The following is a 19,856-nucleotide window of genomic DNA, read 5'->3' on the forward strand; positions in this document are numbered from 1 at the left end:
CAATCTTTACGCTTCCACGAGCACTCGCGTTCTCAAGTCACACGCTCCATCTCACGTGGGGGGGGGGGAAATAAAAAAAACGAAACTCCACGCTCAGCCATTCTGACTTTGATTGTGTCAATTAAGGGCGCAGATAGTTCACCTCTATATTGTGTTTACTGTGCATTGATTAAACAGCACTTTGAAATTATCACCACCAGTACGTTACCCTCTCAATAATTAGCTGCGACTGGCCACTTGTGTTAATTTAAAATTGATATGCTCTATAGATTAGTGCTTTAAACACATAATTATTGTGTATTATGGCAGGGCTTGCTTTATCACTGCCACAACAATGCAATTCATTATCTTCGTCTCGATGTCCACGTAAGATGCAATTATAAATGTTATCGACGACGGCTGCGTGGTATGCACGCGAATCATTGGTGTTACAGCATGCTGGATTTAGCGCTGCAGCATTACAAACTGTTTTATGGTGTAATTATTCGGTGTATTGTATACTAATTGCGGAGTAGAGTTAGTGGAGGATTGTGTCATGAGCAGTGAACCTGAGTTTAATTCCCGGCTCTGGCTAACATTCACTGAAAGATGATATCTGCACATGTTCTCACACCCACGCCCCCACCTCGCCTCTTCACCAACCCACACCAACCAGTGTGGTGAAGTATGGTCAAACAACCCCTGTGACTGATAAGAGAGGCATTCGTGTATGTATACGTTGAACTTCTTTTCGCACCGTAGGTCGACAAACGTGCTCATCGGAGGTTAGCATTTGGTAATGAAATACAATTGAACTTTATTTGTTGCTGCCCTTTGTCCAATCCGTGGCTGAAGGCTTCCCCCACCGTCGTGTCGGTCATGGGGGTTGTTTGACCATACTTCACCACGCTGGTGTAGACCGTGGCAGGTTCATGACCCGACTAAAACAAGTGATTACTTCAATGGCAAGTCAGATAATACAAATTTCAGAAAAAAAACCCATAACAGAACAATTCAAAATACCAACACCGGAGCCCCAAGCTAACCATACGTCGAGTGGGTTTTCACGTGAATAATTATCAGCCCAAAACAGGGCACATTCGCACGCAGCTTCTGTCCTTAACCCTTCCGTTAACCGCGCGCTCCGGCAAGAGGTCCTTCCACTATTGTCGTCTGCTCGGCCTTTTCGCGTCTCAACATCCAGAATGTGCTGCGAGGATTGCACGAACGGCGCGATTGCTGACAACAGAGATTGCAACCCCCCACCACCACCCACCCACCCACCCACCACCAAGACCACCACCCCCCCACCCATCAATCTCTTCCCTAGGGGTGGCTTAGCGGGCGTGACGAGCACCCAATCCCGCAGGCACCGCGCGCGCGCGCGATCGTAGTAAACAATGAACGTCATCCATTGGCTCATGGCTCACAGCCAATTAGCGCGGTTGGCTACGTACGGCGAGAAAGAAGTTCAGCATACGTACACACATACACACATAGCAGTCGCAAACACCATCTGTCCTTAGCTCGGGGTAACAAAAGGGGAAACGCCTGCCTGAGCGCACGGCTTTACATGATTGTGCCTCCCGTTCCTTTAAAACAGAGGCTGCGAATATCAAACAAGCTGATGTTTTGTTTTGCCACTCCGATCCTTTATTTATTTTTATCTCTCTTTGTATTGTCTGTTGTTGTAACTTGCTGACCATCCACCACCGGGCTTCATAGCTCATCGGATTCCTCCTCCAGTCTAAGTACAGATTCTGACTCTGAGCTGTTATTCAACATACGCGCGTATGTGCGTGTTCCTTAATAGCAATGTAGTGCTGCCCCAGGTGCGTTTAAATCAGTTTGTGTCCGATTACAGTAATTGTTCGCATGAGCTTATTTAATATCCGTATCACAAAGCGGTCAACCCATGGCACCTGGATCTGTCCCGTGACCTCCCTGTGGGCCAGCCTTCGACACTTCACGCGGGTCCAAAAGTGCACCTAGCCTGGCACAAGCGCCGCGGTTGACGGTGTGCATGTCCACGTGTGCATGCGCACGTGTGCATGTCCAATATTAAGCACAGATTACAGCGGGTTTTTTTTTATCCACTGCTAGATTGTTGTGCCATTCTGACCCGACTCCGACTGGAAATCTGTGCAAAAGACCTTCACAGCTCATCGGATTCCTCCAGTATGAACGCATATTCTGATTCTGGATTGTCTCCTCACTCCAGAGCGCTCACGTGGGGTTGTTTGACCATACTTCACCACGTTGGTCAGTGCGAGGTGGGCGGTTGGGGCGAAGGGCTCGCTGAGAGACACGGACTCGCCCACGTCAGCCACGTCCGGGGAATCGAACTCAGGTGGTCGGTTTTTCCGAGCAGAGTGGCACTAACCACTGCGCCACTGCCCCACCTCTCAGCTGTAATATTTGCATATAAATCATTTGTGTTGCTGTCCGCCCGTGCACTGATTAACCCTCTTCATATAAAACGGAGCGATTTTCCGTCGGCAAAATTAAAAGTGCCTCTGGAAAACTGGTTTCTTTTTCCAGCGCATTCCGTGTTTAATTGACCTCGAGATGTCGATGATCTTTCGTGGCTGAATCCTGGCTGTAACGCTTAATGCATCAATTATGCATACGACTGGCTTGGTGGCAGATTCCTTGCTATGCAGTAGCCTCACACACACACACGAGTGGAGCTATTGATCCGCAGCCCAGTAGGATCCCCCATTAAACCTAAAACAATCAAGCCCATGGCAACAATCCAGCAGTGCCAAGTGCACCTACGTTATAACCCAACAGACTGTGATTACAAAAAAACCCGTGCTAATGTACGCGTTTCGTTTTGGGCCATTTCTTTTGCAGTGGGTGACAGCCCACCAATTTACCCATCTATCTGACATTTCGCTAGACAGCATTTTAAGTTATCACAATACGCGTAAATGACGAGCACCTATATGTATATTCGTCTGTGCTTGTGTGTGACACAGAATATGCGTGTCACGATGTTTGGTGCGCGCTGACAGCACTTGCCCCAACAGCCTGGAAAAGGCTTTACGGGGGATCTTTGTCTTTGAAACAATTGACCGCTTCGAGTACGTTATCGTGTTTCTGATTACCCTTGGCATGCATAACTGCAGCAGGACAATTATTATCAGAGCTACACGTGCCTCTGCTGTCCAGGTTCAGACAACAAAGACAAAGAACCCCCCGATAGCCTCAACACACTCCTAGGGCAAGTGTACACACGCAATACACATAGACCGCTCCAATCACAAGCTAATAAATAACTCATTGCGTAAATGTCTAATGACCGCGTGTATACACTTTTTTGTGTGCTACAATTGACCACATGAAGTGTCTCTGATTAATTACCATTCGGAGGTTATGGATAACTGCAACAGGAAATTTATTATTTTGTAACTACAACTGCATATGCATTCCAGGAGCACACACAGGCAACGATCCCCCATATAGCCTGAAAAGACTGTTGGGGCAAGTGCTGTTAGCGAGCACCTATTGAAGGCCGGCACGGCACACGAGGGGGGGTGTGGCCAGCACCACGCCCGGCCGCCTTTTTCTCCCCAGTGGCGATGTTCACACAACACACCAGTTACTTATTTGAGGCTGAGTCGACTTAGAGGAGGCCCAGAACCGGTTCAGATAATGGTCACTGGTGTTAGCGCAGCGCGCAAACGCGAAACAAAGACAAACATCCCCCGTGTAGCCTTAACAGGCTGTCGGGGCAAGTGCTGTTAGCGAGCACCTATGAAGACCGGTGCGGAACACACACACACACACGCACGCGAAACAGTCACGCGTACAAACACAAATCGCATCACAGGACCAATCAAACTGGCGCGTTTTGCGCGTGCGGGACAGACGTCAAATGAGAGAGAGAAACGTAGAAATACCTTCAATTCAGGGCGTCTGCTTGCGACGTGCAAGCGAACGTTCTTGTTACCCCAACTGCGCTCAAGCAAAGATCCATCCACCGCAGCGCGCCCTGTTCACTTTGAGCGCTGGTCTTGAACGCATAGCCGCTGTCAACACCCGCGAGCAGTGGTGGGTAGGAGGGGTGGGGGGGGCAAACCTTCGCACGCTGACTTTCGTTCAGCCCTGCCTGCAGCCAAAGGGATACCTCTGTGTGTGTGTGGTGTGTGTGTTAAGTGTGTGAGTGAGACAACTCAAAGGGAGCGAACGAACGAGAGAGCGAGAGAGGGTGGGGGGTGGGAAGTGAAGGGGGGTGGGGTAAGGAACGATGAACAGAAGCTACAAAATGATTTTCACTTCATCAAGCAGCCCCCCTTTTGCTAAAGTCGTACGCGCGAGATCTAACTGAACGGGTGGGTCGGGTGGGCGAAGCGATTGGCTCAATGTAAACCGAGCAGCAGCAGCAGCAGCGGCGGCAGCGGCGGTAGTGGCCAGTGGCATCCGCGTGCTGATGATGTTAAGCTCCGAGGAGCAGGGGATGAACAGCAGCAGCAGGAGGAGGAGGGAGGAGGCGCGCGCAGTTGGTGCGGGCGTGTCCACGAAGCTGAAGCGCACGGTCTGACAGCGGGGAATTAGTCATTAGGACGTCACTGTGCCCGGAGTGGATTATTTTTGCCTCCGCCGAGGGTGGCGCTCGGTGGTGGATGGAGAAATGGGGGGGGGGGGGGGGCAACGAGGGGGGGGGGGTTGCCGGATTGGGTTGCAAGGCGGCGTGCCTTGTTCTGCAGGTTGCGGCGTGTGTGGCTATCAGAACTCCAACATGTACTCACGCTGGGAGATCCCATGCGCTGCAAAAGCTCCTTTTCGCAGATGTTCAGCAAGGGGCGGGTGAAAACGTTAGGACATCAAACAATACAGACACGCGATACGAGTGCAGGCGATAGGAGAGGTCAGGCAATTACTCAACAAATTGTAAATACAATTTAAACAAAGCTATTTATATTCTACCAGGTAAAGCCCACTGAGCAGATTCGCTTTTTTTTCTTTTCAGAAGCGACCTCGCCACGAATGAGAGCTCAACCAAGTAGCTCGCCATGACGTGAACATTGATCGCAGAGAGGCAGAGAGGCATCGGGAGAGTAGATCCGTGTTGCCTGGTGTTTGGGAATTCTGCATTGCGTCTCGTGTCGCGTCTCTTGGGCTTTCCAAAGCAACACACAAAGACAAAGATCCCCGCGTAGCCTTCACTGGCAGTTCGGGGCAAGTGCTGTTTGCGAGCACCAGTGAGGAGTGGGTTACGGGTGCACAGACAGACGGTATGGGCAGGACCACGACCGGCGCCAATGTTGAAACATCCTACCTGGGTCAAAATTAAGGCTGAGTCAACCTAGGGGAGCGCAAGGACCGGTTCAGATATGTTGTCACCGGTGTTGATCGTGGTCGGGAATCGAACTCACAGGTGCTTGCTAACAGAACTTATCCGCTATCCAAAGACAAAGACCCTCCGTATAGCCTTAACAGACTGTTGGGGCAAGTGCTGTTAGCGAGCACCTATGAAGGCCAGCATGGCCCACGGAGGGGTGGGTGGCCAGCACTACTCCCGACGGCTTTTGTCTCCCTAGTGGTCGATGTTTATACATCGCACTTATTTGAGGCTGAGTCGACTTAGGGGAGGCCCAGGACCGATTCAAATATTCGTCACCCGTGTTGGCCGACAGCGGGTATCGAACTCGTGTGGCCGGGTTTGTAGCGCAAGCGCGCTAACCGCTGCACCACCGCTCCCCCACCCGCCACCCATACACATGCACTCGTACATGATGAACGGACACGCATTCGCTCCATCCACTACCTCTGTCCATGCATCCATGGGACATTTAAGGGATGCTTGCAGGTTTTGTTACAGTTATTCCTCCTGGAGTGAAATTCCCAGAAGTTCGTGATTTTTAATAAAGCAGATGAGAGCAGATCACAAGAAAGTGTTCAGAATTGTATGGGACCGTTCCTTATGTCTCCATCTGCATCATCGTCATCACCACCACCATCAACTATGGCCAATCCACTGCTGGCTGAAGGCCTCCTCAAACTGACACCACTCATTCGATCCAGCAATGTAATCATAATAATAATCCACCTAGCACCTGCATACAAATGGATTTCATCATCCCAACTTGGAACGCCCTTTTGGACAGTAAAAGTCCAATACAAGGCAATTGGGCATTTTGGAACTTTAATTTTGTATGTATGACTCATGAGAGCATGCATTGCACTCATTGAGAAGTAAAATATGCCGTGTGATCAAATTGGTTTTCATTTTCGTGTTTGTACTTGTGTATAAATATATAAATAGCAATGTTTTCTTAATTTTTTGGAAACGTTCTTTCAATGTCTTGTAAAATCGATTCACGTTCCATAATAAGTGTATGTGGCATAGTCGTATGTACTAATGATATTCACTATTCGGTCGTTTGGCATGGAATCAAAGGTTTAATTCTCAGTGTGCTTTCCATTACGCCACGGTTGCATCCAATGTGTTAACCGATAGCAATGCAATTATTATCACACCGTCATATTGCAACAGTTCCTGTATCTATTGGTCCATCCACTGATGGATGGAGGTCCTCCCCATGCCATGTCAGTCTTGGGTGGGGTGGAGGTTTGCTCGAGCATACTTCACCATGCTGGTCAATGCGGACTGGACAAGGAGAGTTCCACAAACCAATTCACGGTTCGCTCGCCACTGATATCAGCCAAGGCCGTGAATCGTACTCAAATGGTCTGGTTCGGAGAGCAAAAGCACTCGCCACTAAGGACACAGCGTAAAGTATGTGTCTATGTATATACGGTATTCTAGAGAGATATAGTGGATCTAATATACACATGAGGTTAATTTACAAGCAGGCAAGACCCCAAGGAAATATACACAGTGAAAAATGTAATTCTGGGAATAATTAACGGGTTTTTTTTGTAAAAAAATTACGTGTGCAAAAGCTAACATGAAATTGATGTTTTATCAATGTATTGTACGCGGATTGTAAACCAGAGCTTATTGTTAAATGAATGAATTTAGTCAGTCAAATTTAAACAAATGTCACATGTTCAATCCCTCAAATGTGAATATCATCTTACAGCCGACCTCTGAAAAAAACTTATTGAGACCTTGAATGTTCTGTTGTCATCATCTTCAACCGCACTTTTTTCCGCTTGTGGACCGAGACCAGTCTCAACCGAGTCTCAAGACGCTTTTTCAGGAGGGCCTTGCCAAGTTTGTTGATGTTGTACGTGCGGTAGGGGGCGATGTTGCTGCCATGCCAAATTGAGGCCAGTAATTTGCATGTCATGTTTAACCATTGGGACTTTTGGCCAATACCATTTGCATTGTTTTTGTTGATTTTATCCACTGCTGGATGATGTCTAGTTCCTCTGACTTGACGGCAACAGTTAATCTATCTATTGTAGTCGAGCACCAGCCGCCATTCCTTCTCGTCACATGTCCTGCCTCATCCCACACTGACTTTTTTTAGCAGTCAAAATTATGCAGCCTCGCTTGCATTTGCTCTCTCATCCGTGTGTTTTCTCGTTCTCGTTGTCATTCCGAGCGTGCGCTATTTCCTCACTTTGATCGTAGTCTGCGCTTTGGGCCATTGGGCCTCTGCTAAAAAACTGTGATTTTTTTAAAATCTGCCAAAAGTTTGCTTCCTCTCCTGCTCCCTTCTTCCTATGCATTCCAATCCTTTATCTCCCTTTACCTCCCTCTCGTTTCTCGATGCATCCCATAGATCGGTGCTTCTCAGCCGTCATCATTCCACGGCACACCCTCGAGTTCGCTTGATGTTCGTGGCACATCGAAACCATAAACTCACTGTGGGTGCCCGGGTGGGTTGGGTGGGTGGCCGGCGGTTGGAACTTGACTGACCGTCTGCTGCCCGTGCTGCGTCTCGACCAATGGGGAGGGGATGTTGGGAGGCGGGGACTGGATCGGCCACTGAACGACACGGTAGAAGTTCGTCTGTCCAAGCTTGTGAACAGTGAGGTTATCTCTCTCTCCTGTAATTCTGACAACACAACAGCGCACATTTGATCATTGTCGTGGTTCACCGGTTGCGAGGCAGTGCGCTTGGTTACCGCTTGAAACGGCTTGCCATGTTGCGTCGCAATATACATTGTAATTTTTATTGTTATTAATTCTAGTTTGTACCAGACACTTAGGTGTATATGGACCCCAGTTTATTGTGTCTCTGTACTGGGATTTGTTGTTGAAAAAAAAATGTTGTAACATTTGGGTGCATGCATAAAGGTGACGCATAAATTGTACATTTGCACCGAAAGATATAAATAAATGATTGTGAAAGAACTTTAATGGGAAATCTAAAACATTATATCCATATCTGAGAAACTAATATTGCAATCTTTTATGAGATGTTTTTGTATATACATTTCATAACACCAATCCAACCCAAGGCATACATTACCATGTATTTAGCCAATTTTATCAGCGAGAAGGGGGAAAAAAACATATTCGGTTGACATGATTGATGTTTGCAGAAGATAAATTGCAGCTGAAATTACAAACAACCACGTGCTTTTCAACACCGGCAAGGTCTAAAGAAGCAGGCAGACAGAGCCACATATTTTCCTGTCACCATTCGCCATCAGCAAAAAACCCACAGACTCACAAAACAGTTTTTAGACCAGAGCATGACCGCATTCCAAAATGTGCATCCACAAAAAGAGCCACACGAACAAAATAAAAATTGGCTCTGCAATGTAAAAAAAGGCCCAATTTTTTTTTAAAAAATCACATTTTATTTTTTCAAGCACAGGTAATACAAGTCTCACGACTCCGTTTAGCATTGTCCTGCTTTGGTTTGTTGACCATTTCTATGTCAAACTGATACGCCATGAAGAGCATGTTCATGCCTCCCTACTATTATATATTTTTCTAGGTATGCCTGCTTGTCGTTATATTCACCGTACTATCCCGCACCCCAACACGTGTACCCGGTGTTTTATATAAGGGGCAATTTTAACAACGGAAGGGAAATGGTTAAAGACGTGTTAAACCAAACATTACTTCATATATATTCTTACAAACAATACAGCAAGTCCATCTTGATGTTGTTCATTTCTCCCCCTCCCCAGTTGCGCCCGTGTGCGATGAAGAAGTATCCAATTGGAACTCTTTCAGAGCAGCGCCAGTACCTGGTGTTAGAGAATGGCCTGTGGAAGGAGATGTTATAGAGCTACTTCAGAAAACTCTTATTTTCCTCATCCCTCTCAAGTGACATCTGTACGCTAGGGGGCGCAATTTCCCAAATTCCAGCAACACATAGGGGCGTTTAATTGCACGTACAACAGGAGTCGGTCAGCCTTATCCACACCACCAACTCAAGAGAACTGGGCTGTGTGGCCATTGTGTCGTTTAGACCGCCAACTCAAATAGTTGAGAAAATGTGGCCGGCCACAATCGGAAGCAGTCAAACAAAGAAACATCTGTAAACCGGTGTCATCCTCATTGGATCTCATCGGTAGAGCACAGTCATCAACGGTCGCTGCTGCCATATGTTTCTGGAAGCCCCATGTCTGGAGCATGCTTACCTTTACACTCAAGGGACCCATTCGCATGCTTTAAAGGCGACGCTAATTCAAATTTGTAACTGATATAAAAACCCATCACACGATGAAAAAAAAAATTGGGTAGGCCCTTCATGACATAATAATCAGGCTGATAAATCAATTATTACAACTGATATTTAGCCAGATTGGTTGAAAAAAATGTGATAACCTATGTCATGGTATTTGTATACGTTGCCAGGTTGACCAGGTGAATGCCTGAGAATTATGCCTAATTATTAGCAAATTGCAATATTTACCAATCAATTTGGAGATTCGCTTGGTAGATTTATTCTGAGCTCATGATGTATGTGCGAAAGACACCCACAATCGTTGACGGCAAAGTGCAGGCAGTACAGCAAGTAGGTCTTTACACCTTTTGCCGTGAAACTGGAGCTTGACATGTTTTTCTTAGGATGTTCTGGTTTCCTCGCACGTGCAAACGCATTCCTTTTTTTTACGTTTCAAAATTAACTCGCGAAACTGGAGCAATTCATATCGAAATCGCTACATCATGGACTATTTTATATACTCTCTCTCTTTGGGAGAAAATTCGGCCAGCCCTTGGCTAATTGAATGGTAAATTGTACCCGACACAAAGCAGTATTGCTAGCCTACTCCCTTAGTGAGCAGATGGTCAAAGCTGCACAGATGTATCTAATGGATGCTGCTGTTTCATTTCCAGGTGGCAGGCATGATTAATTCATCTCAATGAGCAGTAAATGTCTGCAGACAAATTATACAGGGTCAGGCTAATCTCAGCTGCCTCGAGAACTAAAATGGCATGCAATAATTATCGTCATACACGGTCATTGTATTTCATGTATACCTTGTAATAATTTTACGCATATATAAAGAGAGTCGCTGCATTGCATTGTATTTGTCTGCGCGCGCGTATGACGGTGGTCCAGTCGTTAGCGGAACACTGTCCTTGGTTTGATTGCGAACAGGAAACATTTCCAGTGGCCAGCGGAATACTGCACCTTTATCAGCACTGGAGAGACAAAGACGGCCGGGTGTCATGCTGGTCCCGCGACCACCCTCTCGTTTTGCCACAATGACCCGGATAACATCTCTGCAGCAGCAGTCGCAGTTCTGAATCTGTCGGCGGGACGGGGAGCGGCGGTGCAGCGGTTAGCGTGCCGCACTACGAACTCGGCCCACCAGAGTTCGATTCCCGCTCACGGCCAACACCGGTGACGATTATCTGAACTGGCCATTGTCCTCACCTAGGTCGACTCAGCCTAAAGTGAGTACCCGGTGCGGTGCGTAAACATCGCCACTGGGGAGACAAAGGTGGTGGGGCATGGTGCTGGCTACCCGCCCATACGTTTACCGCCCGTCATCGATGCGTTGACATTATGATCTCTCTGTGTTGCAGTCTTCGTAAAGCTAGGTAAGAGAGGGGGGGGGGGGGGTTAGGGAGGCCATTCCTAAATATTGGGAATCGCTGTCCTTCTGTCTAGAAGGCTACACTTGGGTTATTGTTCCTCGCGTCGGCATTTACACATATGTATGTGGAACTTCTTTCGCACCGTACATAGCCAGCCGCGCTAATCTGTGTGCAAGGCGAGGGAACAATCAAGATGAAGATACCCTGGTGAGTACTCATCTCGTTCTGATGAGGTGGCTACATGCCTGAATACGATGTCTTTTTGAATTGGCAAATATACAGTTGTTACGTAACTATTGAGGGTTGAGTAACTGGTAATTAATTATCAAAGAGAATGGTCTTTTAACCTAAATATTATACCTCTATATTGTGCATTACAGAACATAATATAGTTCGATGCATATATAAGCATCATTACGCAGCCATTACTTATCTGCACTTAACCTGTCTGCATTAAACATAATCATCTATCGGTGTGTGTTTTGCGTTAGAGTGTGCGGGTGTATATATGTAGGAACATCAGCTGCATATTGCTGTGTGGTCTGTCACTCCTGACGAAGCTCCAAGTTTTCTCGGCGAGTTATACCCTCCCTCCTCTACGCTTGTGAAACGTCGAGCCATGTAAAGGGACATCTGCCTCGGTTTGAAACATTCAGGCTAGCCTGCCTACGATCCATCCTGGGTTTAACCAAACCGGATTGTGAGGAGCTTACATATCCTTGGAAGATCTAGAGATAGTCCCATCCATGAGCTCTTGCGTTGACCGGGTCATATAACCCGCATGCCCAGCCACCGCATCCCCAAGCAGCTTCTGTTTGGCTAGATAGATGGGGCTAAATGGGCGCTGCACGGGCTAGAGAAGGGATGTAGTTATGTGGTGCAACAGGATGTGGCGCTGATTGGACTTGACGATGACTGGTACCAGCAGTGTTAAGATGGGCCTCTGTGGAGGACGTTCGTGAAGGATGCTTCTGGGGAGTTGGAGGCAGTCGCCCTGCAGCGACAACGGATGCCAGAGGAGCAACCTTCACAATAACGAGCAGAGCTCTGGGCGAATAAAAGGCTGAGAATTGGCACAGTGGGGAGCACAGTTGGTGCATCTGTCAATCATCTCAGATAGTCAACCCATGGCATCTGGGTCTGTTCCGTGACCTCGTGCCAGCGGGCCCTTGACACTTCACGTGGCCAACATTCCACAAGCGCCGGAGGTGACATCACCGCCACTTAGTGGTGAAAGGAAGTTGTTGTGCGTTGGAAACATCGGCACAGTGGTTCGGACGTTGCGCCATGAACCCCGCGACCTGAGCTCGATTCCTGGCCAACATCAGTGGCAAGTGATACCTGAACCAGTCTTGTGCCTTAAATGAGTACCTGGTGTGGTGTGCAAACATCAACCCTGGGGAGACAAATATGGCCAAGGATGGAGTGGGTCACGCGACACCCGAGTGTGCCGTGCAGGCCTTTATGAGCACTCATTAGCAGCACTTACTCCGCTAAGTGTGTGTAATCCATACGTGGGTTACTTGACTTTGTGTGTAAGTGCGTGCGTGTTTGTTTTGGTGTTCCATCTCTTTCTCTCGCACCCTGCTGGAAAGACCAAGAATAATAGATATATTTGTCTGGTACATTGCGTACCCTTTAATACTGACATGACTCATTTACTTAACAGGCACTCTGTCACACAGTACTCGTAACATGAAAGTAGCAGTGCTTGTGTTTTTTTGTATGAATGATTTGCTTTTGTTGAGTGTCGTCATATTTGATTTTTATATCTGGCCTAATCATGCAAACTAATCCAAAAGTCGTGATAACGATAGGGGTTTTTTGTTTCTTTCTCTCGCAATTTATGTAACTGTTCCATTGATCAAGGGAGGGTCAGGAGAACGGCAATATATTTTCTAATTAAGTATGCATATGCATTCATAGATAGGTTGAAAAGCAATTAAGATCGCTGCTTCTCGCTTCCGGCAAAAACGCTAACAAGCATGAGTAACCGCACGCACATCTGACTTTGAATTCAAAATAATTGAACTCCACATCCCTTTGCATGGCGTCTCTCTTTCCTTCTTGCCGCCTGCATACCCATCGCTATTTGAGCCGTGTTTCATGAAAACATTTTCACTTGGTATTTTTTTTCTTTATGCTTACAGCAAAATAACGTTGCGTTGGTTGCCCAGAGACAACAGTGTTCTCATTGGTGATGGCACAAATTGCGTGAGGTTGCATGATTCCAATATGTATTTAAACCGTATCATGCGAGGCAAGCGATGCAGCCCAATTAACCTCGGTAAATTGTCGCATGACCCAAGTTTCGTGGCTCAACCATTGGAACTGAAGCATCCTGTGCTGTTTGTGAAGCTGGCCCTGGGAAGTGTACACATCCCCCCCCCCACCTAAGAATAAATAACGGGGCTTTCAGCCTGCCACTTTCTATAAAACACATATGTACATGTTTTACGTGCATGTAATACAGCTGTGTCAAGTGCTTAAACAAAAAAATGGTGATTTAATATGATGCACAAATTAGAATAAGTACAAGGTCTGTCACGTGTAAATTGAAAAGGCATATTTTTAATGCACTGATTACCTGCGCCTCATTTCAGGTATGTAAAAAATCTACCTCATTTTTAAACACAACAGCACTGTATTGAGTTCCTCATATCCCTGTTCCACTTAAATCAGAATCATTATTTATACTGGAGGAATCCGATGAGCTATAAAACTATTTTATTATGTATATACCGACGCAGGGCCCGCACATGTATGTGTGCTTTTCCACTGGCATTTTTCGTTGCCGAGTCAAGTTCAAGTTCATGTATTAGGTATAGCCCTGTGAGCCATTCGGCTCTTGAATCGGGTGCAACCGCAACAAACAAAAAACAAAAACATGAACAAAAAACATCGTAAAGTGAATATGTGACTGAGTGCAAACAGAAAATCCAAGAAAAGACAGCAAAATATTGCAGAAAAAACACCGTACACCAACGCTGTGTGCAAAAATCCCAGTGGGATGCAAGTCAAACAACAACAACCATAAGACAACTTAGATTAAGGCCATCAGTCTAACTCTGCACTACAACAAACAAACATGGCCAAACCAATACACTTTTCGAAATCACAAAATAAATCCATGAAAGCAATGAAAAAGCAATCATAGGAGCTGTGACGGAATTTTCACAATAAATGGCATAAACATGTACTACCAAAACCCTGCAAGCCATAGCTGGCTGCATGAGCCACTCCACAACAGCAGGAGCATCAATCGAACTGCGAAATGTTGGCCTCAACTAGGACGCCTCAATCTGGCTGAAGGCCAAGCAGGGCCAGGGGGCGGGGCTAACGACGCGTTCGATGCGTGTGACGTCAGTCGGTGGTACTGGGAGGACACCGCGACGCGTCTCAACCTGCACATTACGTCCACAGCATTTGCTTCAGTTCTTCAATGGGAAAAAAAACTGTGCCTGGCTGACTTGTCACAGGCCTAGCACGCTGGACAAATACATGATAACGTTAATTGTTATTCGATTTATATTTTAGTTTTCACATCTCTCTATATATGTGTGTGCCTGTAGCTTGTCTAGCTTAAATATATAATGTACCGTGAAACTTGTAGGAACCATGCATTTATTAGCTTAGGCGTATTAATTGCGCGCAGACAATTTTGGATTGTGTGATCTTTTTTAGAATGATTGTGGCCGGAACTTCGTGAGAATTATTTTATTATGTTTTATTTTCATTATTTTATTATTTCCCTTCTACGTGCATTTACCGAAAGAAACAAGAATATGAATTCCTGCAGTCACGAAATATTAAAATCGAAATTTACAATTCGAGTACGATTTTTGTTTTGATGTGTTTCAATGCGTTGTCATTTTGGTTGGAAAATACGGTGGACATTATGTAAAAATAATAAGTCGCGTGGCTTTTGGCACCGGCTCACTGCCTGGCTGCAGCGTTGCCACTCGTCTGCGGCTCCTCTCCGTGCCTCTGAGTCATCCTCTCTCTCTTTGCGGGAGCGGGCAAATACTGTGCGGTCCATCACAAGTTAAAACAACAACAAATACGTATACTATTCTATCGAGTGACATTTAGAGTTAAAATTGTGTTATTTAAAAAAATTTAGATGCAAATAAAGAAGTAAATGTTTCAGACATCATGCAGCAGCAGTTTGTTGCACTGTTCTATGAGCCCGAGTTCAATTTCCATCGATGATTAATATCGTGGATGCGTTTAGAGTATTTGGTTGCTGTAAAATTTCCACGTGATAAGCCACATCGTTGAGCTATCATTTGTGGCCAGGTCGCTTCTGAAACATAACTATATAGCCGGGTGGGGCTTGCTTTGTAAAATAAATTGTTTTAGTTTAGTTCGTTACCTATTGACACTAAATTATTTATCATCGTGCTAGAGGATTGCTTTATAACGATTATAAAGCACGTTTGGGGTGGATTCTAAAAATCTCCGGTCCCAGGGCAGCAGCCCATTAACCCCCCCCCCCCCTTGCGTTCTGACTATACTATCCGAATCGAAACAAATACATTTAATTAAGTGAATGTACCACGGTGTCTATCAACACAACTAGAAAGTTAATTAACTCTCTGCAGGAATTCCAATTCACAAATTCTTGTCCGGAGTCGTTTCCTTCCACCAGATACATTTAAACAATGTCAGACCCTTGTTTTACATTGAGCATCAATGCATTCCATAGTTGTAGCATACGACGTATATATATATCCTTGAGGCTCTTTACGTTTAATATATTTACTTTCAGTTCGGCCTAATGTGACATTGCCATTGTGGTCATGCATCATGACTTTTCCCCCCTGGGCTCCATTTGAACTTATTCGAAGCGGCGGCGGCAGTTTTTGTTGTTGTTTTCAATGCTGCAGCGTTGCAGGCCGCGTGGCTATTTCCGATCTCCTCATAAGAGCGTGCTTTTTTATTTCTCTTTTTCATCAGCTTCTCTATTCAAGGCTGCGTCTAATTATTACTACAAACGTACAAAGAATTAGGATATTCGCAAACAATGCGAAAATATGGATTCGTTTTGCATCTGTGCCGATATCAGGAATCCGAGGTATCACAATGGTGTACCCGTGTCGCGGTTTGTTTATCGCGAGCGAAAAATATATTTATAAATATATATTTTTGCTTCAAAAGTCTGAAGCCATCTGCGATGACCTGTGTTTCGTGCATTGACGCCGTGCTTTGTTAAACAATGCAATGCAGATTCAATGCCAGCATTGTACCCACTCCGCTTGCGGCAGAAGGCCCTCTGTGAAGAGCAACTGCCTCCTCCCCGATCGTCATCCCTCCCGATGGTTGCGGGCCCTGTGAGCCCAAGCGCTTCCAGAAGGTCCCATTTACTGATAGGGGCTTTCGCCGCCAGAATGTGTCGCGTTCATGAGCCGTGTTTCCCTCGCCGATGGTTGTTTGTCGGGTTCTTGAACAACAACAAAAAAACTAAATAAAATACAGGGTGTTACAAAAAGATGGACCCGATTTGAAATCGCTATATCTTTGAAATTGGGTCCATCTTTTTGAAACACATGTGCTCTTTATTTGGCCTACTTTTCCACGCTGGCCGGACGTCTTGGAAGCGTAAAGCCAACAGGATTTTATTTTTTATAAATGCGGCACTTGATAACGAGGGCATACAACACACTGCTGTGCAAATGCTGCTGGAGTGAGGCAAACTTGTTCCTTTATACTGCTTGCGATATATATTTTGATAGCCATTTCAGCTTGTCTCCCGAGAGGAAACCATCACGGGAAAGCAACGCTTTTAATAAAATAGTTCCTCTGGCAAGCGAGTGCTCTGCTTTAGCTACCACGCCGCCCATGTATTGATAAGTCGTGCAGAACCTTGGGTGCGCATTGTCACTTTTTGTCCAAATACCCAATCTGTCACGGACCGTCCCGTGTTGCTTGCGCGTCGTTCGTCGATTAACGTGTTGACGTGCGTTCTCGAGTGCCCGCCGTCGACCCATCGCAAAGCCGCATTAAGCTTTTCGGACGCGAGGTGCTTTGAAAAGCGTATGTGTAATTTGCAAGGATGCACTTGCCATTTGTTTTGGGTGGGGGAGGGAAGGAGGCGATGTGACCGGGCAATTTGACTGCTCCATTGCACTCTCTGGTCCGCAATTAAAGTCTAACTTTTTTTTTACAGAGCATGTCAAACGCAGTGCATACCTCTATAACAAAAAAAAAACCCAGACCGACTTCCAATTTGCGCGATGGCTACGCACGACCAGAACAACAGATCACCCCCGGAGTAAGGCAAAGGTGCAGCCCTGCAATTCTCTGCTCACTTTGACCCGCTGGGAGAAGGGCCCCAGCTACCAGAGGGAGCTCTTGAGAGCGCCTCAATGCTTCCATGCCTAAAACACTGCACGCAACCTGCCGATTTTGCCGAGAGGCGGGTGCGGATAGATTCAAGCAACCCGCGCCATTGTTGAAACTGTCATGGCGGGATATCAGTTTCATTTCAGTTTTCAGTTTCATTTATTTGGTGTAGCCCTGTGAGCCATTCGGCTCTTGAATCGGGTGCAACCGCAAAAAAAAAACATGAACAAGAAAACATCTTAAAGTGACTATGCGCAAACAGAAAAATCCAGGAAAAAACTGCAAAGTCTTCCAGAAAAAAAGCACCGTACACTAACGCTGTGCAAAATCCCAGTGGGATGCAAGTCAAACAACAACAACGACAACAACCACAAGACAACTTAGATTAAAGCCACCATTCTAACTCCGTACTACAACAAACAAACATGGCCAAACCAAAAAACGTTTTCGAAATCACCAAAATAAAGCCATAAGCAATGTAACAGTGATCATGTCGAAATGGCGATAACGCCGGATCGCAAGAGCGGTGTGCTGCTAACCGCTGCACCCCCCTCACTGGACCCTCAAGAGTTAAACAGACGAACATGTAATGGGAGGCATACCAGCACCCTCCGTGTTTACCCCACTGGCCCAAGCCTATTACGTTGACGTGTGGAATAACACGGCGGAGAAAGCTATGTTGGCAGAGAATTTGAATCTTGGTGTTTTTGCCCGCAGGTAAAACTGCAGGGAAACGTCAGGATCCTTTGGAATGGTTGAATCAAGCGGCTGTACACATGCCTCCTGTGCTACAAGCAGGTGCACCGAATGTATTTATTTCGAGACTCTAAAGCATAGAGGCGAATTCAATAATGTTTGTCTCCCTCCTCACCCTCATCCCACTTTTAAGTGACCCCCTGCCATCAAGTGAAGATTGTGTTTGTGCATGCCTAAGGTACAGGCGGCACAGGTGGTAAGCCTGCGGATTTATTAAGAGGGTTGAGCGCATTGAACAGCGTGGCTTTTGTTATTATTTCTCAGCCGGGGCTAAATTTCTAATCTGTCGAAAAACACCGTGGCTGCCATTCACGTTTTCCTTTAAAAATGCATTTATAAGTTTCCGTGCAACAAAACAAAAAAACATCATGGATATTCAAGCATTTACTGAATAAAACTTGACACTTTGGATTAACATGAGAATGAATCGGATTAAAAAGCAGACAGGGTCCGATTTATCTTCATGTTAATAATGAAATGTCAATATAATTAAATATACGTATATATCTTCTTGGTTCTTTCAGTAAAGTCACGTAGAAGGGAAGTAATACAATAATAAAAATAAAACATAATACAATTATGTTTTATAATAATAAAATTATGTTTTATTAATAAAATTATGTTTTATTTGTATTATTTTATTATTTCCCTTCTACGTGACTTTACCGAAAGAACCAAGAAGATGAATCCCTGCAGTCACGAAAGCTTTAAATCAAAATTTATACGTATATATTGTTGTTGTTTTTTAAACGGAATTGGTCAGGACTTGTTCGCAGAAAGTCTGAATATAAGTGTTGGAATAGCAGCAAAAATGAGTGGATAGAGTCACGTGATATGAAACAAGTAAACCCGTAAAAACTAAGTTTTTCACTATAAATCCTTTATATGCGTGGCGGCTAGAGTCTTCTCGTCCTCTGGCTTGAGATGGCTGCCACCTATGGGTCAGATGATTGTCTGCCAGTATTAAGCAATTGGTAATTAAATATTTAATTTGTTTTCTCTAAACAGTGTAAAATTTTGGGATTTTTTTTCACGAACATTAATTGTCTCGCACAACGAGTCTGTGTGGAAAATGTCAGCTCGATTGGATCACGGGAAGTGGGTTAAAAAACGACCGAAAGATTTGCACGGTCGTAAGCAAGCAAGCACGCAAGCAAGCAAGCAAGCAAGCGAACTTAATATAAAGGATTTAAAAAAAATGAGAGCACATCTCGGAGTCATGATGCTGTATAAGAGGGACTGGTGGAGAGTGGTGGCACAATGGTTACCGCACTACGCTCGAAACCCAGAACCTGAGTCCGATTCAGGCACGTGGCGAACATCAGTAGCGAGTAATCACCGAACCCTCCATGGGCGTTGAAGTCAACCGGCCTACGCGAACCAGCGTGGTCAAATGATTCCCAGTGAGCGACTTGATGTGGAGCCGCCCTCATCCAGCAGTGGATTGACGATGGTTTAAAAAAAAACGTTCACGTTTCTTATTCTTAGGTTTTTTCGGTAAAGTCATGTAGGTAAAAAATTAAAATTAAAATTTATAAAAGTAAAATACTTTTATTAATTTAAAATTAATAGAAGTAAAATACTTTTATTAATTTTAATTTTAATTGTTTACCTACGTGACTTTAACGAAAAAAAACCTAAGAATATGAATCCTTGCAGTCACGAAAGCTTCAAATCTAGAAATCACGTTTCTTGGTTGTCTGTCCGAGCCGTCAATCCCACTATGCACCACTCACCTGTCGCAGAAGCTGTAACCCCCCCCCCCCCCTCCCCGTGGTTGGATAAATTTAAACATATTTATAACAAAATTCACATTTCTACGTATTCAATCTATCTTATTCAATGTGCA

At 45.4% G+C, this 19,856-nt stretch overlaps 1 protein-coding gene across 1 annotated transcript in view; it reads right to left on the minus strand.

Annotated features, from left to right (window-relative positions):
- LOC144731717 (contactin-4-like) overlaps positions 1-4,265 on the minus strand; it is a 151,097-nt gene extending 146,832 nt beyond the window's left edge. Inside the window, exon 1 of the mRNA XM_078612904.1 lies at positions 3,885-4,265. The gene's annotated coding sequence lies outside the window, so the exon portion shown is untranslated. The remainder of the gene's footprint in view (positions 1-3,884) is intronic.
- Positions 4,266-19,856: the final 15,591 nt, after the last annotated feature.

This window comes from Lampetra planeri, chromosome 40 (assembly GCF_965212315.1).
Source record: "Lampetra planeri chromosome 40, kcLamPlan1.2.h2, whole genome shotgun sequence".
NCBI lineage: Eukaryota > Metazoa > Chordata > Hyperoartia > Petromyzontiformes > Petromyzontidae > Lampetra > Lampetra planeri.